Source organism: Folsomia candida, unplaced genomic scaffold (assembly GCF_002217175.1).
Source record: "Folsomia candida strain VU population unplaced genomic scaffold, ASM221717v1 Fcan01_Sc016, whole genome shotgun sequence".
NCBI lineage: Eukaryota > Metazoa > Arthropoda > Collembola > Entomobryomorpha > Isotomidae > Folsomia > Folsomia candida.
Genome location: NW_019091208.1, coordinates 1,465,527 through 1,474,332, shown reverse-complemented (window position 1 = coordinate 1,474,332; position 8,806 = coordinate 1,465,527).

Genomic DNA, 8,806 nt, shown 5'->3' with positions numbered 1-8,806 from the left:
ACGATACTAACCGTTATGGAATACAGGACTTTACACAATGGCAAACTCTTTGTACCCACTACGACTATGCCTTCCGATGTACCCAGTGCGATCACATTACCGTAAAGGGAACCTATTGGAACTATCTGCGTTCAACGAAAAATGTGTACCCCGTTATACCAACGACTATGGATTTGGGCGGGATGTTAAGCTCATCCACAAACCGAATAAGCTCTATCGAGAACTACATCATAGTTACACTAACCAAGAAATATGACGATAGGGTGCCACAGATGTGCACCAAATACAGCGGGAAATTCAATGGGATCAGTGAAAATTATCAATGTGCTAAGAAAAGTGTGGATTACATCTTGCAAGGTTTTTCTGACTTGCCACTACCCCCACAAATTTGGGGAGGGGCTTGTGATCCACCTGACCAAATGGAAACCCAATTTGGCAATAATGATTTGCCAAAACCTTCCGCGAATCCATTCAGTCCTGAGTTCTTCGTGTCTTTTCCGTTTTATATGGCGGTAGTCGTGGCGAGTGGGGCAAATGCTTCGTTGGAATTGGAAGGTAAACACCGCACTTATGCTGCCGTTGGCATTGAGTCTTGCGGAACACACAGCATTGCGCTCGGCTACCTCAGAGAATTCACATATGTTAGTGGCCTACAATTTGTAAGCTGTTATGCCGAACCGTATATAACATTTGATTTTTACTTGACGCCATTCCAACCAAAATTATGGGTAGGTCTTCTTACCAGCATATTGATAACTTTTATCGTTTTTTACTTCTACATGACCTGGAAACATGGCCAGTCCCCATACCTGTTTGGCTATTATACATTTCCATGTTGCTCGACGATTTTTCTTCAGTCCCAGAAGTTGTTAGAAATTCACTGTTTTATCGCCTTATATTCGTCGCGTGGGGACCAGTTGCGATTTTACTTACAAATTGCTACAGCGGGCTTATGATTTCTGAATTGAACGCACCGCTTAGGCAAGCGAGATCTCAAAACTTCGAGGACCTCATCTGCAAAAACAGGCACATCTACGATTCAGCTGCGTTATCAAAAAATTTTACCGAATTGGGCAAAAACCAGCAATCCGAAAATTATAAAGCGTACTGGGGTAAGATGCATTATATATTCAATCCGGCCCCAAAATTCAAAAATCCCTTCGCAACCGATAGTTGTTACAGGATGCTTTCTTCTCCTAAGAAAACCGAACCAGTTATCCCTGCATTTTACAAGGAATTTGTAATAAATTTTTAGTACAACTTACTTCTCGCCCAATTCCAAGTTCATTCCCCATTTAAGTCACTATTCCAGAAAAGACATAGACCCTCAAACTTTGCAAAGGATGACCTTCTTATACTCCTATTTATGAATCCTGTTCATGACGTTTTTCCTACTGGCATCGACTTAAAGAAGTCCAATTACTCGCATACTGAACTACAAGCCTTGGTGGAGAACGATGTTACAAATTGTGGAAAAAAATCTGTCTTTATTTCATCGTTAGAATCTGTTAGCGCCGAAAAGGACTTTCTTTCTAAGAAATATCCATCAAAGGAATTCCACACAGGGCATCGCCTCCTTAACTCGAAACGTTGTGGGTGGTGGGGTCCTAGGTGGCAGCCAAAGTTCTAAGTCGAGCACGATATCTGCTGTACAGAGAAATTTTCAAGGTTTAGTCGAATCCGGGATTTATGTACGATTGAAACTGGAAATGGCGAGGCATAGGTGGCATGGAAGGAACCCGGTGGCAAACGATACGGCCCCACCAACTGTTGCTTCGTTGACCTTAGGGGGGGGGGAGTTCTAACCGTCTTTGTTGTCACTGGTGCTCTGAGTATCTTGTTGTTATTGACTTTCGTGCTTGAGAGCCTTCGATTTAAGAGAGGATTTACAGTTATATATTTCAGGATTCATAACAGCCGGTGGAATTGCAGATTTCGGGGTTAACTCAGACTCATCGGAAATGAACTATATATAATCACACAATGTCTGCTATCCATGGCCCACTCTTATTTACTCAACTTTGTAGCCCTCGCACTTGAGCCAAATAAAATTGCAAATACATTTTTATACTATTTATTTAATTGTTTAGAAGTCCGTCAACAGTGTAAAATTTGAGGGTGGTACAGCTAAGCAACTACATATAATTGTTGCCTTAATTTGTATATGTCTAAGTGGCAATGAAAGTTGTGAAATATTTGAATTGTTAGTTTATGAGAGGGTGGAAATAAGATTTTGCTAAATTTCTGGTGAAAATATGATGAGGACAGGTCCTCCAGGTTCGATATTGGAGTATGAAATTGTGGAAATATCTTTTTAGTATTTTTATTGAGAAATTTTGTTAGATAGTAATTACATTTTGTACTTCTTTTTGCTAGTTGTTGTTAGTGTTGCTAGTTGGTGTATGCTTATTCTTATCATCCTAACATCGCATAAAATCCATCGTTTCCTTGAAAGCAATGTTAATTTTGTATAAGGAAATCTTGATATTGATGCAGTATCCGTGGTTTGGACTTGTATTTATATAGCTTTCTAGACAATGGTCTATTGTTTCACGCATACGACTTATTAAATAAAACATATGTAGGATTTAATCTACATTTAAAAAGACAAAAGCATAAAATAAGATAATGGTTACAAAATATGTAAATTGTTTGCAATGTACAAAATGTATGCAAGAAGGAATTTTACGTCAAAAGTACAATTCGGTCGTTACTTAAAAGAATTAATTTAGAGTATAAGGATAAAGAGACAAGATTTGGGATTAAACGTGAAACCATTCTTCGTATAATTGAATGCAATGAAATAGTTAATTTTTTGTCTTTTGTAGGAGTGGCTTAGAGAATATGTAAACCGTCGAAATATGGCATCCGGCTTACTGTGATGGTTTAATGTGTAAACTAGAGTTACCTTCTATAGTTTTACTCATGATTGCTGTATCGTTTGTTCATATAAAACAGTATAATAAAACATAATAATAATAATAATGTAGATAATATGTGCGTACGGTTATATCTTATGCTGCGCCTTTTGCATATCAGTAGACAAGTTTTCAAGGCATTCGTTGCATAATATAATTCAGCTGGATAGTTACTTGGTTAGGTTCGTCCCACCCACCGGGATGTTCGCAACAACCTCTAAAGTCTGGTCTACGTTTCGTTTTTAATTTTTAATTTTTCTTGGCAGATCTTCGAAAAAATTAAGATTTCCAAATATCTAAGTTGAAATTGGTATCGAATATGATAAACCAACTGTCATAAATATGCAAAAATTATGGATATCGGAGTAAAATTGCATTTCTGGTGAACGTTTTACTTGCCAATGTTTATACATATGTAGATGGGGTCCTATAACAGATCGCATCAAAATAGGTTTCTCTTAGCTGTGCAGGTAGCCTACATAGTATTAAAACCAAACTCGTGTAAAACGTTATTCAGTTTGTCTTGTAACAAAACACTCCACCAAAATTTTGGCACACATGAACTAAAGTTTTCCAACTTAGCTTTTTCAAAATTTTGAGCGACGAAATTCGTATGACTAGCAAGTATTATAGGTTACTCGTTTATGCAATGATTTACTCAAAATTGATATTATATGTAGTAATCGTTGCAGTATGACCCTACCCCAACCCATCGCTGTCACATCATGTGGCGGGGTTTACCCCAGGAACAGCAGCACAAGGAGCCCAAGAGAAATTGCTACCGTCTTGAAGGAGGGTGACAGCGTGTCCTTAGGAATTGACAACGCTACTCTGGCCATTTCGGTACCCACAAAGTGTTAGTGTGTTTTATACGCTGTGAAGAACACTTTTCTTTTGATCAGCCATTAACGCCATTAACAAAAATTCAACGACAATTCGTGTGCTACGAGTTAAGCCACTAAAGTGGGGTCATACAAACCAGAACCAAGGCATGTTAAATTTCAATTCATTTCCCACAAATCAGGAAATCCACTCATATCCGGGTAACCAGCAGTCGGTTCAATGTCAACCGGCATCATATTACGCAAAACATCAAACGCATTTCCCATCAGGACAGTGACATAAACAACATATTTAACAGTCATATTCGTAGTTTGCCTTTGTAGACAATGGTTTTGCATGTGGATAACGTGAGCGGGATCCATTCTCGAAAATTTGGTGTAATATTTGATACTATCTAAAAAATAAATAAAATAAACGTGCATAGAACCGATGCCATCGTAAATTGGTACTTCTCCCTTTCAATGACGAAAAAAATAAACGTCAAGCACATCAGAGGAGCCGAGATGATAAAAATTGTTATAATTCCTCCCTCCATAGTAAGTGCAGTAACCGTTGACGTTTTCTCATCTGTAGCAACCGGGGTCCTCTTAAGCCACATGGTATTTGCCATTTCCATCTTTAATCGAAAGTAAATCCCGGTCTGGATCAAAGACTGAAAATTTCTTTGAACAGAAGACACACTGCTTGAACTTGAACTCCGGCCCCCACCCAGAAACCACCAACTGTGCATATTAATACCTAGGGTATCATGTCCAATATGAAATTTCTTTGACGGATAATTCTTCGCAAGAAATGCCATCTCACCCTGATGGGCATTCAGATCTGCTATAAAAACACTCCTTTCTCGACAATTTATTACATTGCGCTCCACCAGGGCTTGCAGCTCGCTTATAGAATAGTTTGTTCTTTGTTGATCTATACCTTTTGGGAATATGTTATGCACCGGATTCAGTAAGAGTAGAGCGATCAGTTCTTCTTTAAGTAGGTGGGATGGCATTCGCCGAGTTCTGTTAAAGGGAGGTAGGTTATTTAAGAAAAAATAGCCAAGTTGCTGCAAAAGAATAGCTTGCCAGTGGTATACTGGTCTACCTACAAATATTTGAATTGCAGAAGACAGCATTCTGTAACAATTCTCAGAGGCAATGCTATTGCCATAATTTCTGACTTTTCTTCTGTTAAATATATCTTGAGCATTCCCCCAATACGCCAAATAGTTTTCAAACGGCATATCCTTCGCCCATCTGGCGATACCATCAGGCGTGGTGGGACCTTTCAAAATGTATCCACCTTGACAAACCAGGTCTTCAAAGGTCTGAGATCGTGTTTCTTTGAGCGGTGCGTTCAGTTCGGTGATCATTAGTCCACTGTAACAGTTTGTAAATAGAACTGCAATGGGTCCCCAAGTGAGGAATATGAGACGGAAAAACAACCCTTTCCCAATGACGTGCGGCACCGAAGTGAAATCATCTAAGAGTAAGGAAATAAACGAAAACCAAAGCGAGAAAGGGGACTGCTTATGTTTCCAAGTGGTGTAGACGTATAGAACGCTAAATCTAAACAGAATGCTCATAATAAAACATAGCCATAACATGGGTTGGAATGGCATCAAGTAAAAATCGAACGTGATATACGGTTCGGCATAACAGCTCAGAAATTTCATGCCGCCAATGTGTGTGAACTCGTTGTGGAACGAAGGGTCAAGTGTGCTCATGTCAATTAGGATGGTTGTATAGATAGGATACGTGTAATTAATATCCAACTTCAAAGTTGCGTTAGCTCCAGTAACTATGACGACCGCCTTATAGAGGGGGATGGAAATATAAATGTCACGACTGAACGGATTTGCCAAGGGGTGTGGCAGATCTTTGTTCTTGTGGACACGATCAACTTCATTTATATTGTAGGGAGCATACCGGGCTGTCCAAATTTGTGGTGGGTCGGCTAATTTCCAGTTATCCTTCAACTCCTTGTCGTTTCCGGTGTGTAGGCAACGGTAATTTACTTTTTTCCCTGTAAATGATCCGGTCCGCATTAGACAAACTTGCGGAAGTCTATGTGGAATAAATATAGCAATCATGAAATTTTCAGATTTAACATTCTCCACCCGCAATATTCGTAAGATCTTCACAAACTAGAAATTTGTGACAACGATCGGATATGTATTTTTCGTTGATTGTAAGAACTTCCAGGTTGATCCATCACGATTGCATATCCCACATCGAAAACCATGCGGCCTTCAGTACGGGTTGTTAGCCATCCTACCAGGTATGGCTTACTCGGTTTAGATACCTTTCGTGTTCTAATAAATGATTTCGACATCCAGATACTCACTGTATCTTGGCCTGGACGGCTGTTAAAAATGTCGAGTGAAAGTTTTTCATTTTCGGAGTGTTTTGGGATTCTAGGATCATTCCTCATTAAGATAATCCTTGGGAGTAGAATAACATGCAAGAACTCAAAGAGGCTTGACGAAACTCCGTCATGCAGAACTTGAATATGGTAGTTTTCAATGTCCTTCAAAAAATTTTGGGGCATGACGACATCCAAATTTATAATAGTACCATGACAATAAACCGTCAATTCGCATAAAAAAGCTAAAATCAATATAAAATAGGAAATCTAGGACACCTTGAGAAACACTCGGTTGTAGTGTTCGTGAGATGCATGAATTCCTAGCACCTTGAAATTTTTTATGGCCTATAGCTAATTTTACAAATAAGTACAAACCGAAATGCGAGTAAAACCCAGTATTCACGCTTAAGCAAGAATACAGACGGCAAGCCTCTTTACTCCATATCTAATGCTACACACTGATAATCCGGTAATAAATTCTTAATACCGCGTATTACAGCCTATGTAGTAAGATTAGGTATTACCATAGTGGTAGTATGGTAAATCTCTATTACCATTTCTTCAACCTAGTTGTGGCAAAGAGTACCAGCCTGTTTAGGTTAAGAGTCTCTATTCGTCCACAACCGTGGCAAGGCAGTATCTAGTCTCATGCCAAAATTGGGTTGTTATTGTGCAGCAGATAGCATCTACCAGCACGGTAGAATCATATTTATATGTTTACCGCGTGGTGATTAAATTTCTTAGAGTGAACTAAGCACTAAACACCCCAAAGATAATTTTTAATCAGCGGCCAACAATATTTGTAAGAATTCCCGCAATATGTATTCGTGATGGAACAGATTTAATGATTCAACCCCAACAAAAATAGCGCGCATGGCCTAATCGCAAAATATTGGCGAAAATTTAATTCGGCACGAAAATTCCATACTTATGGTTAAAAAAGCTAGCAATGCGCTCCGTTGGGTATGAAGAGGCAAATATAGAATTTACTGCGCAAATAAGGTTTCCACCGCGACTTAGAAGAATTTAATTTCGGAAGTAGGTTCTGGCCTGTTTCGTGTTTTTGCACAACTGCTTCATAACATTATTCAGTATTACAAAAGGCGTCCAGAGATGCTTTTGACAAATTCGCTGTTGCATATTTCTGGCGAGGAGTTGAATTTTGGACTGATTATTTGCAGAGCTTCGCAAATTTAACCTTCAGAGCCCCCAGAGTTGGAAGGTGCTAAGAACACACTTTCCGAATTTAATTTATCATATAGCATGATAACCTAAGAGGTGAATAATTAATGATATGATAACCATAGATAATCGTTGCATGCAATAATATAAGCTTCCGCAATGAATTAGATAACGTTGATCTTCCATCATCGCTGATATTTTTTCGTGATAAATCAGTGAAAATGATAAATCAGACCGTGCACCTAAAAATTTACCTGCTGACCTTGAAAGCGGATCCACTGGGTCAAATGAAGATTGAAGGTACAGCTGGAAGTGTTCTAAGCAGTTAGGATTTTGGGTAACCTGTTTTGGAGAAAGACCTGAGCTAATTAACTGACACGGAATTTTGAAAAAACTGGTGAACTGATTTGGAAAATGAGTTGTCAAATTTTGTAGAAAAAGAATTTTAGTAACGTTTTAATTTCAAATGCCGAAAATCATTTGATGAACGAGGTAAAAGTGATAATATACATATGTAATAATAAAGTTATTACGCTTTGATAAGATTTCTGCTGCTTGGCTACGATTGGAAGGAAAACCTTGGAAAAAAATATCGAATTCGATGAAGACTCATTTCATGGGGTGTAAGCACTTGTCAGAATTTCGTCAAAAGTACATAGTCGGAAACACTCAAGTGTCAATGATGCAATACGCTGTAAATATTGTAATTTTCTATTTATCAATTTCTGGTTACCTTCATTGGAAAGCCAATGAAATTCTAATCCAGAAACAATGCTCAATCATCAAAATTAATATCTTATATGAAAATTGCCAATTAAAAAAGAGACAAACAGGCCCTGCCAAAAGTACGCACTAGTTTTCATGAAAAAAATGCTCGGGAATACGAGTAATCATTTTTTATAAACCTTTATTATTTCGAGGGATTTAGACCATGCGATTATCTTTAATTTAAGCCCTTAGTCGTTACTGAAAGGGGTGTGGTCTGTTTGTTGTGGCCATATCCATGCGGTGTGTGAAAGTCACAAAATTAGGAAAAAACCGCTTTTTGACAACTTTTGCATCATATTTTGGAACAACTACCCATTTAAAGGTCCAACCCTTATTTTTTAGTAGTACATGTATCCTGGATTCTACACTATACAAGAGGCCAACTTCCGCGTCATGGTTGGCTTTGGTTGCTGATTTCTGTAGAAAAAAGGAATTTTTCCCCTTTTTGGACTAACTTTCTCCATGCAAATCCAGAGATGATATTTTTTAAGGATTTTATTTTTTGATAGGAAACTTACATATATGGAGCGCATAGGCAACTTGATTAGGGGTTGTAATATATCTACGTTAAAAGTAAGAAAGATCTCAAGTGGAAAACTGTCTTCGGAAGATAACAAATTTCGCGTACCTCACAAGAAAAATTTTGGGGTTTTTAATCTTTCCCAATTTTGAGAAGTAGTAAGCGTATGATGGTTACAGCATTTCGAAACCCTGACAACGCAACAATTTCTATTTGGGCCATT